At 42.2% G+C, this 17,696-nt stretch overlaps 1 long non-coding RNA gene across 1 annotated transcript; it reads right to left on the bottom strand.

Moving 5' to 3' along the window:
• Positions 1–1,813: 1,813 nt before the first annotated feature.
• On the bottom strand, positions 1,814–10,615 carry LOC123794969 (uncharacterized). The gene is made up of 3 exons (XR_006780287.2): positions 10,514–10,615; positions 8,089–8,381; positions 1,814–3,133 (listed from the first exon to the last, which is right to left on the bottom strand). It is a non-coding gene; the product is annotated as an uncharacterized LOC123794969 (long non-coding RNA).
• Positions 10,616–17,696: the final 7,081 nt, after the last annotated feature.

Consider the following 17,696-nt stretch of genomic DNA (forward strand, 5'->3'; position numbering starts at 1 on the left):
CAACCAATTCCCCCTTGTGGTTCAGAATTAGGTCCAGACTAACAGTTTCCCCATTCCCTTTCTCCAGGAGAAGAAATTATCAGAAATTGTGGCCTCCTTTAGACATGTGGGCAGCAAAGCCAAAACCCATAATCTCCTGGGGCTTAAAGCATCTCACTGACCACCCCTTATCAGTTGAATGGGAATGAAAATTGGCCAATTTCTAACTTCTGAATTCTCATCAGGACAAACCCATTAAAAACATTAGCATATAGAGTGGGGTTTGCAGGAGTCGCTCAGCTGCGATCCCTGGCCCTCAAGGATGTACTGATGGGGCTGTCAGTCAATGGTCCAGACAGGCCTGTCTTCACTTGGCATCTCCCATGCAACCTCTGGATTCCCAGCACATTCTTTCTCTTAAATACAGGTGAATGGGAACAAGTAAATCCGTGACGTTTATGAGAGATCCACAGGGACAGAATATGGTAATGACTCCCAGATTTTTCATCACGTCTTATTTCCCATCAGCTCTTCAAAGTTTCGAATGGAGTCTCCAGTTGAATGTCCCATGTCACCTCAAATACACCATATACAAAATCAGTATTACCTTCCTACCAAAATAGTTTGCTTTCCCAAACTCCCATTTATATTGTTCCTGTTCTCCACCCTCCGGGGTTGGGGTCACCCAAGACCTTTCTGTCCTCCACAACCTCTTAGTTAAAGCGCATGTATTTTGGTAATATGATTGGTAATATTTATGATTATTATTGGTAAAAATGAATTTGTTATTGGGAATAATGTATTACTGGTAATAGGTCATGGAAAAATTCACCCACTTTAAATGATTCTTTTTTTTTTCAGTTTAAAAATTGTGCAAAGCCAAGTGAATGCTAGGAAAGTTTTCAGGGTCTGCTATACATTTTGACTACTTATGTAACTTCTCATGAGTTCTAACACAATCTGAGGGTTAAAGAATTGTGATTGTGGAGGTTGCATGATAAAATGGATTCTCAGAGAAACATTTTTGAATGTTCCTTTGTGAACTGGTTTTTCGTTTTATGCCAAATGCATTAAGAGTTTGTTTAAATATAATATTTAATATATTATATATAAATCAATATTTATTATATAATAAATGAAATACTTTTTATTATTTTGAATAAAATGTAGCCAGTATAAATGCCAAAGAAAAGTAGACATTATGGTAGTTTTGACCCTAGTTTTCTTAGAAATTACTAGTAGTAATTATTTTCTCCAAATTTATCTTCATAACCTTGTGTGCAAAGCCACGGGGTTTGCCTGGCATCTGGTCTGCTTGGGGGCTGATAAAGGAAAGAGCAGAGGGGCTGGGATCCCAGCTAAGCTTTCGGGTGCTCAAGTAAATCTGTGAGAACCCCTCCCTCTAGCTTTCCAACAGAATGCTGAATTATTCTCAGTCTCACAGTGTGAGAGGTATACAAAAGAACAAAGATAACAGGGGCGCCTGGGTGGCACAGCGGTTAAGCGTCTGCCTTCAGCTCAGGGCGTGATCCCGGTGTTATGGGATCGAGCCCCACATCAGGCTCCGCCGCTGTGAGCCTGCTTCTTCCTCTCCCACTCCCCCTGCTTGTGTTCCCTCTCTCGCTGGCTGTCTCTAATAAATAAAAATAAAAAATCTTTAAAAAAAAGAAACAAACAACAAAGATAACAAATGAACCCAGGAGCAACAGGTAAAGATGATGACCATAAAGAAAGAAACTGCATCATGGATCCAGGCGGTTTCCTAGCTGCTTGGCGTCACCAGGCGAAGCTTTTGGAAGCACAAAGCCCCCTTTGGTTTCTAAAATCCCCAAGTCAGATGCAGAGCCACGCACTCCATTGGAGGCAACGCAGATTTACCAGAGTAAACGGAGGTGCCCAGGGCTTGAGTAAAGCACAGACGTCCTTTTTAGAGAAAGATGGGAATGAGAACGCGGAGGCCATTTGCAGTAGCAGAGACCTGATGGAATCCGAATTGCCAGGCTCAAACTAAGATTAGCACTAGGAAAATCACTTTCCAGGTTCAAAGGGAGGGTGTCTGTAGGAATTGCCACACACAGCCAGATCCCACACTGCTGGGCAGATTGTGTTTTGATTTCAGAGCTGTGCCTCTGTACCCAATAGACATTTTTGTGCCAGATGAGATCTTTAAGAAAAATCTTCATTTATATGGGCCTTAGTTGGTTTTTTTTTTTATTGTTTTGGTTTTGTTTGCTTTTTTTGTTTGTTTTTATGTTTTTTGTTGCTGTTCTCTGTATGGCAAATTATTTGGTGTTTTTTCTGGGGAGTGTGGAGAGGATTTATTTTGGGGCTTGGCACTTTCCTCAGTTACTGGGGCTATCCGGGGACAGGATATAAAAACTGCAGTATCTATTCTTCAAAACCATGGCAATGATCTCATTTCTGATGATCTATGGCATTTTTTTTCCCCAGCGGTGATTGCATTCCTCTGAGATAGCAAGCCACTCCATTAGAAGAATTGAATAATTTGTTTGTACATTAAATCTGTTTTTGTGAGACTAAGGGTCAATATGGACATCAAGGCAGGTAAAGCTGCGTGGGAATAACTTGAGAAAATTTATGATCTAACCAGAAGAAGCCAGACCTTAGATGGAGAAGATCAGTTCTTTGGTTCTATCATATGGGCTCTTTGTTTTGTTTTCTTAGGTTGATTTTGTTCGTTGGGAGTTTTTGTCCCAGGTGAGAGAGGTGCTGGGTGGTATTGGCGCTCTGCCAGATTCCCTTTATGGAGTAGGTCCACCACTCCCAGGCTGCAGTGGTTACTGTGCACAGTGATTCACAAAGCCCCACCTCCCAACTTCGAGAATGGTCCTTAGCAGACAAGAGCCCCTTCTCCAAGGAAATTACACTCACATAAGCCTCTTGGCCCAGCCCCCCGGGGGCTGCCCACAATGACTCACTTTGAGCAAGGGGGTGGGAAAGGCTTGTCTGACCCCTTGCTGGACAATGCCTGTGGAGTGATTAATGCTGCAGAACGCCCTCCTTCCTGTAGATCAAGCGGCCGAGGCCGGCCTTGCTCTTTCCCGGTCTCTATTCTCACCCTCTTGCAGGTTTTTTTTCTGAAGCGCACACTCACTAAATCAAGGACACAGGAACTATGTCACAGGCTCTGCTCCTAGAAAACCAAAGTAAGACAGGTGCTGGGTTTTTTTTTCTTTCTTGCCATAGATTAAATAATCTCTACAATATAGGCAAATCATTTCATGATGATGAGAAACATAAATCAGATTATTAACTATTTAAGGACTTACTGCTTTATGTCCTGTGGGAAATCACTAGAAGAGGCAGTTTCAGCCCACAGGGGAATGATATTTACTTGGAGAAATATGACAAGGTATAAACAAATCAAATGGTAAAACGAAATCGGTAAAGATGACACCAGCTTTGTCAAGATGGCACATGACTAATCACCAAATGTATTGTGAAGATAGTTGCTACAGAAATTGGTACCACCCAAAGTCAGATGAATTTCATTCCATTTTTCTTCCTGTGGGAATGGGCACAAGTTGCTTGATTTTTCTGGGCCTCAGTTTTATCGGCAAAAGGAAGGTGAATGACTCGATAATCTCAAAGGTCCTTCTCCGTGTTGAACTGTGTTGACCGGGTAAGTGTGCTGCCTGGGGTGGAGGGGGCTTCCGGGAGGAAGTGCGTGACGTCAGAGATGGACAGCGTACATTACAGTTAGAGTGAGAACAGGTACCAAGGAGCCGAAGTAGGAAAGCAAGTCCACTTGGATGGTTGGCATTAGAGCTTTTTGGTAAAGCATCTCAGGGGGTGGTACTGCCAATGGGAGCTAAATGGTAAAAGTATTTATTGCCAAGATTAAGAAACATAGACCCAATACTATAAAATGCAATGTAATCTCATTGGCAGGGCCAGTCTGGCACCCAGCCTACCTTTTTTACAACCCCCCGGGTACCTGCATATACTGTGTGCAGGCAGCATGTACTATCTGCAGTTTCTGGAAAATACCAGGGTCTCTAATGCTCCAAGGCCTTTGCATATCCATCCATTTGCCAGGAACATAGTCCCCTCATTCCCCTTTATTAATCCATCTCATTTCTTAAGACTCGATGTAACTACCATGTGCTGTGTGAACCCTGCCCTCCACCACGCCCACCAGGCAGAGCTGGCTACTGCCCTCTCAGTGCCTCCTTGCACTTTGTCTCTATAACACCACTTCCCACACTGATTGTGATGATCAAGTCACCCACTTTTTTTTTCTTTTTTTGAGAGCGAGAGTACCAGCTTCAGTGTGGGGGTGAGCAGAGGGAGAGAGAGAGAGCAATCCCCATACTTTTTCTCTCATTAGGAATTCACATGCTCCTTGAGGACAAAAGCTGGGTCCTCTTCATTTTATCCAATCTACCGCCCCATACATATATCGCATATTTCTCCCCATCCCACACGTACATCAGCTCTAGTGCAGTCCCTGACAAGCAGCAGGGAGCTCAGTAAATCCTGTCTGAATGAGCGAATCTGGACCACATCACATCTTGCATGGGCCCTGGGCTCTTTTGCCTTCTTGGGCCACCTTTTCCACTTTTAAAGTTTTTTTTTTTAATTCGATTTTATAATCATGTTGGTATAAAGATGAATATATTATCTATTAAAACATTTCCTTTTTCCTAAAAGTTCATTTTTTTTTCTTCTGACTTTAAACTAAAACATTTTTGTGGGGGCGCCTGGGTGGCGCAGTCGTTAAGCGTCTGCCTTGGCTCAGGGCGTGATCCCGGCGTTCTGGGATCGAGCCCCACATCAGGCTCCTCCGCTATGCGCCTGCTTCTTCCTCTCCCACTCCCCCTGCTTGTGTTCCCTCTCTCGCTGGCTGTCTATCTCTGTCGAATAAATAAATAAAAATCTTAAAAAAAAACCAACCATTTTTGTGTGCTCCTGAGAATATGGAGGCTCCCGCACGCTCTGCTACAGATCCTAATAGAGAAGCCAAACCTGCAGTGAATGGCCAAATGTACTAATCAATGAAACTCATCTTACAAATATTTATCTTTACTTACATAAGCTGATTGAGGTTCATTGCATCTATTCTGAGTAAGATATAAAAGGTTTGATTATATATTCCTTTGGCTTTTTTTTTCTTTTTCTTTTTTATTTTTTCGCCACAGTAGTTATTTTTTCATCATAAGTAACATCATGGGAAATTTAATAAAAATGCTCATGTAAACACGACTCAGTCTGTTTTGAAGAGCAATTTAAAAGGACTGGTCAAGGGGGCGCCTGGGTAGCGCAGTCGTTAAGCGTCTGCCTTCGGCTCAGGGCGTGATCCCGGAGTTCCGGGATCGAGTCCCACATTGGGCTCCCTGCTCTGCTGGGAGCCTGCTTCTTCTTCTCCCACTCCCCTTGCTGTGTTCCCTCTCTCGCTGGCTGTCTCTCTGTCACATAAATAAATAAAATCTTTAAAAAAATAAATAAATAAATAAAATGACTGGTCAAAATTATCACGAAGAGGGCACCCTACCATTCTTTGAATAGAACAAGAGAAATGTATTAAAAATCAAAGGGAAAAATTAATTTTATAGTATAACATAAGGAATGATGATTTCAAACAGCACTGTATATTATTAGTTCAGAACGACTATCTACAAAACGTCAAGAAAATTAGATTTCAGATGGTAGATGAGGTTTGTCTCGCTGAAAAAAGGGTTTTAATAAATATTAAGCACAGAAGTATTTGGGGATGATGAAGATTCGGTAATTAAGCATGGAACATGCAGTGATCCATTTGACACCAAAGAATTAAAGACACGAAGAATCGGTTAGCTAAATGCAGCTGCCAAGAGGGTTGAACTCACTATTTTTGTGCTTTCAAGAATGGTAATTCGTCTAGCAGCAAATCTTTCTTCCCCATTTATGAATTGTTAGAAATACTGCATGTTAGGATGAAATAGGATTTTTGAGACACGATTCTTAAGAATGAGGCAGGTCTTTAGCGATCTGTTTCCTTCGCTGTGTAGAAATAACAACTTCAGCATCCCTAGAAAATGTTAGTGATGGCTACAATATTCTCAGAGATGAGAAACCCACTACCCCACAAAGCAGCCTGTTCTGCTGCTATACAAGTTTAATTTTTTAAAAAATACCCTGTTCCTGTGGAGTAGAAACTATACTCCTCTCCCCACCAAAAAGTATACAAAAATTAACCTTTCACTTTTGTGATACTTTGAGGGAATTACGGCTAGGACAGGACTGATTCAGTTTCCACTAAGACAATTTCTTTTTAATCTTTTAATCTAACCATTTTTGATTGGCATCTTTCAGGTTGGGTAGAATCATGGAGGGTTTTCAATCAGAGAAATCTAAGTTTGAATCCTGGCTCACTTACTAGCACTTGTCTGAGTGACCTTAAGGAAATGGCTTAAACTCTGGAAGTCTCATTTTTCTATCTCCAAAACCTTGAGGGTTGAGAGGATTAGAGATAATGTATGTAAAACACCTAGCATGGTTTTTGCTACAAAGTCAATGCTCAAAATATACCAGCGATGGTGAGTTTGTCTCTTTGACCATGTGACATGTGAACGGTTGGGGGTTTGATAATGACGAGTATTTATTATTACGGAGCACTTTGAAACGAGTCACGATGTTTATCATAAGTTTAAAAATGTCCCAAACTGCTTTTCTGATTTTACGGTTGCTTTTTAATTTCTTCTTTATCCCTCCTTGCTGTCACATAATTCTGTCCCAGTGCCAGGCTTTCTCACTCCCATTTCTCGGTCTCCTCACTCAGTTTGCTCTGGTCTTAGAAACAAACAAATGAGCAAAACCAAACTTGTTAGCACTGTGTTTAAAATAAGTGCCCACGGGTGCTGCATAGAAAGTCTGGAAAACTCTTAAATTAAGTATTACCATTTCAGAGCCTAGGGTTTAGTGCTTGTGTCTTTGGCAGATATTTTAGCCAATGCTGAGAACATTTTGCCTATCTTCAGGCCCGTGATCGTCTTTCAGAAGTTGCAATTGTCAGATAGCTGACCTTTAGAGAAGTACAGAGGAGAGAGGGGCAAGTGGGTGAATAGGCGATAGATAGATGGAGAGATGGATACATAGACAACTGTCTTATGACATATGAACTAAAAATTTCAGACTGTTGAAATGAAAGATGGTTTAGTCAATCTACATCCCCAACGTGATGGAATCATAGCTCTATTTTTCATCTGTAAAATGGGGCAAAAAAACATTTAATCTGACTTTTTTTCATAACTTAACTATGAGACAACATAGAACAAATAGAAAAGAAATGAAGAACAGACATGAAAGTGCCCAATAAACACAACTTGTAGATGCTATTATGTATTTTGCACCTATCTTTTCAAAGGTGGATGATGAACTGTTTGCATTTTTATCTAGTAGAGTAAATATTAAATATGTCGGCTTTCAGTTATACGGCCCCTTCCTTTCTTGAGATCCCACTGCTATGCTTTCTTCCAGCACCTTTTTAATCTGAGCAGAGTACCGTGCACGGATCCCACTTGAGAGCCCTGATGCCAAATTGTGTTGTGATTTATTTATGTGGTACTCAAAGCGTTTTTTAACAATGCCATGCCTGACTTGTTTTTTTCTTAGATTTATTTCTTTATTTGAGAGACAAGGAGTGAGGGGGAGAGGGGCAGAGGGAGAGAGAAAATCTCAAGCAGACTCTGCACTGAGCGCAACCTGAGATCTTACAACCCTGAGGTCATGACCTGAGCCAAAGCCAAGAGTCGGACGTTTAACCGACCGTGCCACCCGGGTGCCCCCATGCCTGACTCTTTTACTAGTGAGTAAAAATAAAATATCTTTGCTTATTTTTTCTTCTATGAAGTCTAATAATAATTTACCCAATGATTCTACTAAGTAAAAAGAAAACTATATAAACTCTTCCTTTGATTAGATTTCCTCTTCTGTTTTTAATGGTATATTTTTATAACATATAAACAGGTATATATGTGTGATACCTGAGTGCAAAGACCTTAGTAAAGAAATCAAACATAGACTTCCATTATATTGTGAAACTATTCCACTTGGATGAAGTGCAAATAGAAAAATATGCAAGTGTTCCAAGTTGGGGGTAGTACTTACCCATTGCTGTGTGGCAAAGTAGCCCCAAACCTAGCAGCTTCTATCAGCCACCATTTTGGATCGCAGAGTCCTTGAGGGTGGAGAACCCGGGTGTGGCGTGAGTGCCTCCGGCTCAAGGCGCCAGCCGGCCGAGGCCTAGGGCCGCAGTCCTGCCAAGATTCAACTGGCAATGGCCAAGCTGCTTCCCATCCTGCTGGTGCGGCTGCCGGCGGGGTGAAGAAGACCAGCTTCCACATCAGCTCACTGGTGTGGGCGTCTCCACAGGCTGCCTGGGTGTCCTCCCTACAGGGTAACTGGCGATGACAGAAAGAGACAGAGAACGGAGAGAGGGAGACGAGAGTGAGGAGGAGAGACACCCCAGGGTGTAGTCAGGACGAAAGCCACAGTCTTTTCGTGCTTCCACCTCAGAGGTCCCATCCCACCCCTTTCTCCATGTTATGTTCATTAGGGGGGAATCACTGCGTTCTGCCCACGGTCGAAAGAGGCAGGAATTACACAGGGCTGAGCACGCCAAGACGTGGGGATCCCTGAGGGAAGTTTTCGAGGCTGCCTGGTGCAGTGGGATAAACTGGGCTTACAATTACTAGATTTTTCTTTACCCTGATAGTTTGGATATAACGTAACTTTTTTTTTATTAAAAAAATTTTTTTAGCTTGGCTAGTTACAGTTCAACAGAATTGTAAACTAGGTGCCTATTGTATTTACTACAGAAATATCCTGGTTAAGCTAATACCGGAAACATTCAAGCATACTCAGTCTTCTGTTGTCTATAACCCTCGTGGCATGTATCAGGTTCCAGTGGAATTATCCGTGTGCCTGTCTCCCTGTGTCTGAGGGAGCACGGCCCTGGGAGCTCCCTCAGGGCGGCGACGGACAAGGGAGCTAACATTCGCTGACTGAACTCCGATGCTCCAGGCAGGCCCTGTGCTAGACGTGTTTACATAAATTATTTTTAATCTTCATCCAAACCTGCTAAGAAAGCCCTCTTACCCACAATTTACGGATGAAGAAACTAAGGTTATGTAACTAGCCCACGGCCACGCAGGTAAAAAAAGGCAGTGGAATTGGAATAAAAACCAAGGTTACGGGGGTCCAAAGCCCACACCATGTCCACTGATAAACCACACTGTGCCCATGTCATTGTGCCAAGGGCTTTAATTTTCCCCAGGAAATATTTAATGAACGAATAACACATTTTAGAAATTCAAAAAAGAAGATCAGAGACACCACTACTTCTAAAAGCCTTGTGAGCAAACAATAAATCAATAATAAATAAATCAATAATAATAAATATGACATGGCCTGAATTATAGTCCCTCCTAATTCATGTGTTGGAGTGCTAACCTCCAGTACTTCAGAATGTGACTGTATTTGGAGACAGGGCCTTTAAAGAGGTAATTAAGTCAAAATGAGATCCTTAGGACTGGTCCAAATCCAATTTAACTGGTTTTCTCTGTAAGAAGACAGAACTTGGACATGCGAAGAGACACAAAGAAAGCAAACACACAAAGACCACGCGAGGACCCAGAGAAAAGACAGCTGCCTGCAGACTAAAGAGAGAGGCCTCGGTAGAAATTAAACCTGCCCACGCCTCAGTCTGGGACCTCTAGCTTCCAGAACGGTGAGAAAATAAACGTCTGTTGTTTAAGCTACCCAGTCTACTCTACAGTTTTTTGTTATGTTATACTAGCAAACTAATAATTTTTTTTATTTTAATGTTTCTTTATTATATTATGTTAGTCACCATACAGTACATCCCTGGTTTTTGATGTAAGGCTCGATGATTCATTAGTTGTGTATAACACCCAGTGCACCATGCAATACGTGCCCTCCTTACTACCCATCACCAGTCTATCCCATTCCCCCACTCCCCTCCCCCCTGAAGCCGCCCTCAGTTTATTTCTCAGAGTCCATAGTCTCTCATGCTTCATTCCCCCTTCTGATTACCCCCCCTTTCTTTATCCCTTTCTTCCCCTACCGATCTTCCTAGTTCTTATGTTCCATAGATGAGAGAAATCATATGATAATTGTCTTTCTCTGCTTGACTTATTTCACTTAGCATTATCTCCTCCAGTGCCGTCCATGTTGCAGCAAATGTTGAGAACTCATTCTTTCTGATGGCTGAGTAACATTCCATTGTATATATGGACCACAACTTCTTAATCCAGTTAGCAAACTAATATTTTACATACACACACACACACACATATATATACCCCTATACATATACACACACATTCGTAAGTACATGAAAATATACGAACATATAAAAATATAACATACAAAAGCATATATATAACATAAATGTATATGTATATGTCTGAAACCCTTAAAATAAAATTTTATATTAAATACTAAATAATATTCTCCGTATTGGGATTTGTGTAACGTTAGCTAACTAGGTATATTATGCTAGATTCCTTACCTGTCATTTTCCAAGAACTCCTGAGGCTCTCTGGTGGGTGGCAGAGAAGCAGTTAGGGTGTGAGCAAAGAGTAGACTCAGACAAAGTGGCTTGAAGTTTTGGCTCTGTCGTTTATTTTCAGCTCTATGACCTTTGGCAATACGCTCAGGCTTTCTAAGCCTGTACTTCCTTATTTTCCCACTTCAGCTTACGTTTCTTGAGTATCTACTACAGGCCAGACTGAGCACCGATCGCTGTTGCATAAATCATCTGAATTTATAAAATGTGATAACAATGCCACCTAGCAGAGCTGCTGTGACGATCAAGCGGGATAACGCATAGGCAAGGGCTCAGCAAACTGCACGGGCTCGTACAAATATCAGGGTGTGTCATTTTTCTGTTTTCCACATCAGTGCTTCCAAATGATAAAGCTGTAATTTTGACCTTAGCGACAACTGCTCATCTAGTTTTATTCTCTAGCTAAATGATCCAGAGGTAATCTAGGAGTTATATTAATCATTCCCAAGCTCAGCTTTAAACCTATCACTCCCCTGCTGAATAAACAAATAAACCTCAATAACTTGAGTAATATCCAAAACACCTGCAGAATGTGTCAATTTCAGGTCTTCCACAATCTAGCCTCAACCTAACTTTCCAGCTTTATTTCCCAGTATGTATTCTGCGTGAGGTTTTCAACAAAGCAAAATAATTAGCCGGCCACCTATTCAAACCCTGAACTTTGCATGTCCTGTGCGGGGGATTCCCTTCTCTGGTCTTCACAGGTGCTGATGCGTGCAAAGCCTTAGCACACAGCCTGGGATGTGGTGTGTTCTCAATAAACGCTACCTGCTACTATTCTTACTACTGAAGAGGGAAATTGACCAGAGCAGGCCCAGGCCAGGAGGCCCCAGAAGATGGAAAAGTTATTAACAATAAGCTAGAGATAACCAGAATCCCTACCGGAAGCAAGAGATAACCAGCCGTTTCTGCGTCTGTAAACAGGCTTCCACCACAGGCTCCCTGCACTACTGTTCCCACCTAAAGCAGCCCCCCACCTCCAGTTTAAACCCACCTGCCAGCAGTCAGCATAGCCCTTGGAGCCTGACTGCCTGCAGTCCCCTATAAAAGCCCTGTAACCCCGTTGCCCGGGGCCCTGAATTTGGAGCACGAGCTCATCTGGGTCCACCAGCATAAAATAAATCCGAGTTCTCCTACTTCTCCGAGTGTCATTTGGTCTCTCCCCAGTCTGATTCTTACTTTTCCACAACACTCCAACTACTGCCATCACCACTGGTCTTACTGAAATGTTTCCTCCACTACAAACCTTCTGAGTGACAGATGATTTTGCTCTCCTCTGCAGGCCTAGGGCACTATATCCTAAGCTTTTGCAGGGATTTCAGTGATTTTCTTTGGTACACTGAAGTTATATCCATTCATTCAAAATATATGTGTTAAGCACCTACTTTGTGGGAAAACCTGTGTTGGAAAAGATACCTGGGACATGATGTGTCTTTGCTAAGAGAGCTTGCAGTTGGACGGGGGAAGCAGACAACGAACCAGACATATTCATGTTGCCCCTGGATCATACAGCAGCCTCTGACTATGTCTCCCTGCTTCTAGCCCCTCTACAGCCTGTCCTCAGCATGACTGCTAGCGTGAGCCTTCTGAAATGTGCATCCGCTCACATTGCTTCTCTGCTAACGAGCCTGCGGTGGATCTCCATTTGACTCAGTTTTCACATGCAAGGGCCTGGGAGACTCTATACCACCCGACCCTGAGAACATCTCCTGCTTCCACCACCTGCTGCTGTCCAGCCACCCTGACCAGCTTCCTGCCCCTCAACCTGCCAAGCGTGCTCTCACCCTTGGCACTGACCATTCCCTTTGTCTGGAATGCTCTTCCCCAAATATCTGCTTGGCTAAATTCTCTTTTAAGTCCTCACTCAAATATTACCTTCCGGAAGAAACCAACTCAGATCTCCCTGCTTACCTGGTTGCCCTGCCGTCTCACTTGTGATTGGCTTCTCCTTTGTCTATTGTATGTATCCCCTTCCGGCCACTATATACCTGCTTACTATGTTAATTGCTAATTGTTGGGCTCTCCTGTCTAGCTCTGAGGGCAAGGAGCGGGAATATCTTTTGTTATTCCCCCTTTACTTATGGACCTAGAATAGTGTGTGAAACCAAGTCGAGGCCGATGTTTGCCTTCCTCATTTTCGTACCCTCGGAGTACCTAGTACAGCACTGTACAGCTAAGAGGTGTTGAATAAGTATTTGTCATTGAATCACATTTAGTCTCTTTAAATCCTGTGTCCAGCATTTGCTAAGACCTTCATTGTTCTATGATCTGCTTTTATCTTTTTCCATTTCTGGTAGAATATATTTCAAACAGATTGTGTGCATGTGTGAGACAGTGTGTGTAGCTATCAGGTTTCAGGCATTATTTTATGAATGTGAAATTTTAAGGAAAAGTTTTGCTTTTGAATTTTATAGAAGTCATCAAAGTCTACACTAGCTTCATGTTTTCTGGGCCTTTTCTTCTACTGAAGGCATTGACGTACGTAGTGGGCATTTGTCATTGGTAGAGCAATATTTCTAAATGCATATTAGAGAGGGAAAAAATCAATATAACTCAGCAAATATTTAATGAATGTCTATAATGTGAAATATTTTACAGGTTTTACAAATATGGGGAAAAAACACTTCTACTCCAAAATTGCTTATAACCTGGGTGAGAGAAATATATGGACAACTCACTATAAAACAAAACAAGTACGAAGAAAGATACAAAGAGGTATGGAGTGACTTGTCAAGTTATGCATACCCAAAAAGAGACCTTCAACCTCCTGTGATCCTCAGCCAAACCCCTGCCCTAGGTCAGCTCTGTCCATAAGTAGGTTAACATTCAATTAACCAGAATTTCCATTAATCAGAATACCTTGCTCCTTAGACCTGTCCTGTAACAAAGGAGTTGGTATTCTTTCATATTTTTGTGCATCTATGCTATGTTCGAACGACAATGTAAGCAATAACCCTGAAGCTAGACTTTAAAGCTGATCACAGTTATTTAGTAACTTGACCCCCTCTCCCCCGCCTCCCCTCCATCCTGATGGATTTAGACAGGGGCCACTCTGAGTTCCTTTGTAAGAATTTATGCTCAGGATGACTGATTGACAAGTGGAGCTTTTTCCGTTTCTGGGGGAAAAGAAATTTCCAGGGTCGTGCTCCTGGTATTTGCAAAGAGCTCTAAAAGCTCCAGAGAGTGAAAGAGTCAAAACTGACTTCTTGCTGATGATCACAAACTTCATGACAGGGGAAAGGGAAAAAAAAGGGGAGATTGAGACCGCGGTACAGAATGTCAGGATAACTACCAAGGAGGACGATTTCAAACCAGGCCTCCAGATAAATAGGAAGTTATATACTCAACTAGAAACCACAGGCATTAGATAGAGGGTGTAGAGGCCAAAGAACTTCCACCCCAATCAAGATGGTATGTGCACCAGCAGCCTGTCAACAGAAAAGGATGACACTGTCTTGTGTGGGTGGCTTTCTTTAAAAAAGACACAATGCCCAGCAGAGTAATCCTGACTTGCTATTCCTTCAATATGATACATGTCTGTCCTGATACATGTTTCAGTTGTTCCAGGAAGAAAATTATATTTCTATTATCCATATTCATATGCCTATAAACTAAATCTGTATTCTAATATTCATCTTGATTTATTTATAAGGGCCTGCAAAATTCATGCTTTAGTGAGGAAATGTTTTAGCTCTTCCTATCTCTTTTGTGGTCATTTTCAAAACCGAATGACTAAAAGGTGGAAGTTTCAAACTCCATTCGCTTCTGGACCAAAAAAAAAAAAAAAGGAGTTCTATATACTTTAGATCTTCATTTTTAACAACAAAGTCCTGGATTTTGAATAGAGATATTTTTATCCCCAGGAAATAATCTTCTTTAGAAAAAAATAGCTGGGAAAAAAAAAACTAGTTATATTGGTATGTGTTTAAGCCTTTATATTGAGAAGGGAGATTATTAGCATAGTGGTTTGAGAAAATAAGTAGGATTCCTGTTTAATGAAACCCATTTTCATTACTGCTGGGCTTCGTGACTAGATAGCCGATGACAGGGAGGATGCGGAGACTGGGGGTGAACGGAGCTGTTTTAGAGGCTGCGACAAAGGAGCTGATGACCCTGAAGTCACAGGAGTCAAGGTGAGAAGCCAGCGGCACAGGACCTGCAAAGCTGTGAAGAGGAACTCTAAGAGGACAACGCGGGAAAGGGATCGGCCTCAATGGGTGTCCGCCATGTGCACGACACCTGGAAGTTTCTATCACTCACGCTGCTGAGGAAACCTCCAACGCTCTGTCCTTTCCATGATGGCCTCACTAAGAAACCTGATGAATCACCAGTGAGAATGAAAACCATTAGATTTCATGCAATAATATTCCCAGGAATTCATTTCACCTTCATCTTTAGTTTTATATCACAGCTCGGAAACAAACAAAATGAAACTATGATCATTTAGCTTTGCCCAAAGAAAGGACCAAATGCATAGGGATCGTGAATTGTTAATGAGGATGTATAGAGGCTTAAAAATGGACCTTTCATGTATGAGTGTCCCATTAAAGGAGTAGCCTTTCACGGGGGATGCAAAACATGAATGTGAGATCTGGTTCATCCCCCTAGAAAGACAGCTCAGATCATCGCGGCCCCATCCGCCCCGCTGTAAAATAAAGAGTAAATAAATACATGCTTCCCATTTAGTAGACGAGTATTAAAAGGTTTAATTCAATAATCGACATGAGGGGCATTGAGTTATTTGAATAAATGGGGTTATAGAAAGGGGAAGTATCACAAAATTTCACATCCGTGTATCATTCACGGTTCCCCAGTCATTAAGCAAGGTCCCTACCAAAGTATTTTCCCCATAAATCATTTTCTGAACATAAAGTTAAAAACCCCAATGCTCTGGAAAGCATAAGGAAGAGCCACACTATATAATTAGTTGAGAATGGAGTTGTGCTAGTCACTCCTCCAGGGCCAACACTGTCATCCAGCCTCTAAAAACATTCAATCAAGTCATCCTATTGTTTACAAATCAGATGCAAACCCAAATACTGCAAGGTTGGCCTGTTCTTCAAATAGCTACACTTCTGGCATAATTTCACAGCAAACTAGAAACACAGAGATTCAAGAGCTTTCCCCGTTGTTGCTAATCTTTCCACTCCAAATTCTGCTGCTGCTTCTGTACTTTCTGCAACATTTGCTCTTTTTCAGGTGGAGTTGACAATTCTGAGGTCACACTGAGTTGTCAATGGCAAGCTGACAGTAGGACATGGCTCTTTGAGCTAAGTTACTAATAAGTGAACCCATGGAGTGCCATTTCATTAGTGAATGTATCATTAAATGCAGCACCTCCATGACTTACTCATTGTTCTTTGCCCAGCCTGGTCCCTGCCTTGAAGCCTTAAAAATAAAGAAACCATGCTCCCTAGTGAAGGGCTGGGACCAGCTAATTAGTGGCCCCCTTCCTGCATATTCTCTTCTCTCTATGGCATGGAGGAAGAGCACTTCTCCTCCCACCATAACTATAGTTATGAATGAATGTATTTGAAGAAAAGAGGGAGGAAGATAAGAGATAATGAACCAAATAAGAGGAATAAAATCAAGGACCAAGGACAACAGTAGGTTGGGTCCAGTGGTCCAGGATCAATAACTACATCGGTTGGTTTTGTAAGTTGATACTGGGGACAAGCAGCCCTTTATATAAACCCGTCTCCACCACTTACCAGCTCGGTGAACTCAGGCAAGTTACCTGATGTCTCTAAACCTTACTTCCCATGTTCATAAAATAAGAATAATCAGAATACTTGTTTCAAATGAGACACTTAATGTGAAGAGCTTAATGCAAATGCCTAACTATTACTATTAGCTTCAAAATTTGGCATCGACATCTCTAAAATGGTTCAAATATTTCCTCCCCGGGGTCCACTGGGACATCCTACATTCCCCATCCCCTAATGACCTTGTTGTCAGTCTGAGTCCAGTTCCCAAACTCCATGCTCTCCAAACACTTCTTTCTGACAGTACTTATTAATCCATATTATCTCCTGTTCAAGTTCGTAAATACTTGAGGAGAGACACAACTGAAAACAAAGTCACATCTTTCAAGATGGCTTACTAACAGCGTTATCTATGAGGCAAGGCAGTTGGGGGTGATGTGAAATAGAGAGAAACTTGACCTGGAAAAGCCTTCATTTATTCTCCAGCACACACTTACTAAGAACTTACGTATGCCATGTGCTAAGACAGAGTGGTAAACAAGATATAGATTCATTACAGTTGTGATAAATGTTTGCAATGCGTCATAGTCTTGAGGCCATAGGAGGTTCTCCTTGAGGAATGATATATTAGGCAACTATGGCTGTAATTAATGCTGCGTAATAAACGACCCTCCAAACTTACTGACTTTCAACAGCAAGCACTCCCTCCTCTCACTCACAGGTCTGCGGGTTGTCTGGGGGAGCTCTGCCTCAGACTCGGTCCGCTGGGACTGGCTACAAGCCTCCGGTCAGGTGCCTGTCTGCTCCATGTGCCTCATCCTGGGGCCCACGGTGAAGAAGCAACAACTGCATAGAACTTGCTCTCCTCAGGATTAGCCGAGGAGCCCAAGTGGTCAAGCCCAACCTCACGAGCATACTGAAGGCCTTTGCTAGTGTCATATCCTCTAATAATCCAATGGCTTCAGGCAAGTCATATGACCAAGCCTAACATCGATGGAATGGGAAATACACCCCACCTACGCTAGCTCTCTTGACAAAGAGTCTCTCCTTGAGCAAAGGTTAGTCAGGCTCCTCTGAACTCTCTTGTCCTTTAGACCCTAACTTTTGGGCTTCTGTGTTCATTTCTGCATTCTCCAATTTTGCAAGAATCCTACTAAGTCAGTTTAATCAGAATCCCCCATCCTCCATTGATCAGCCTCAGTATGTATCAGGTTCCTCATCCTCTTCTCTCCCTGGACGATGTCTGATCACCAAGCTTCTTCACTAGCCCCCTCACCATGTCCCTTGATGAGACGGGCAGGACACTCCAGTAGCTGTACGGGTATGTTGGAGGACTTTTTCCTATTCCTAAAGAGAATTCTCTAAGGCCTAAAAAGCTATATAAGACAATATGAGCCCATGTTACAAATGGTAGCACTTAC

This window comes from Ursus americanus, chromosome 12 (genome assembly GCF_024610735.1).
Source record: "Ursus americanus isolate L20-20 chromosome 12, mUrsAme1.1.p, whole genome shotgun sequence".
Classification (NCBI taxonomy): Eukaryota; Metazoa; Chordata; class Mammalia; order Carnivora; family Ursidae; genus Ursus; species Ursus americanus.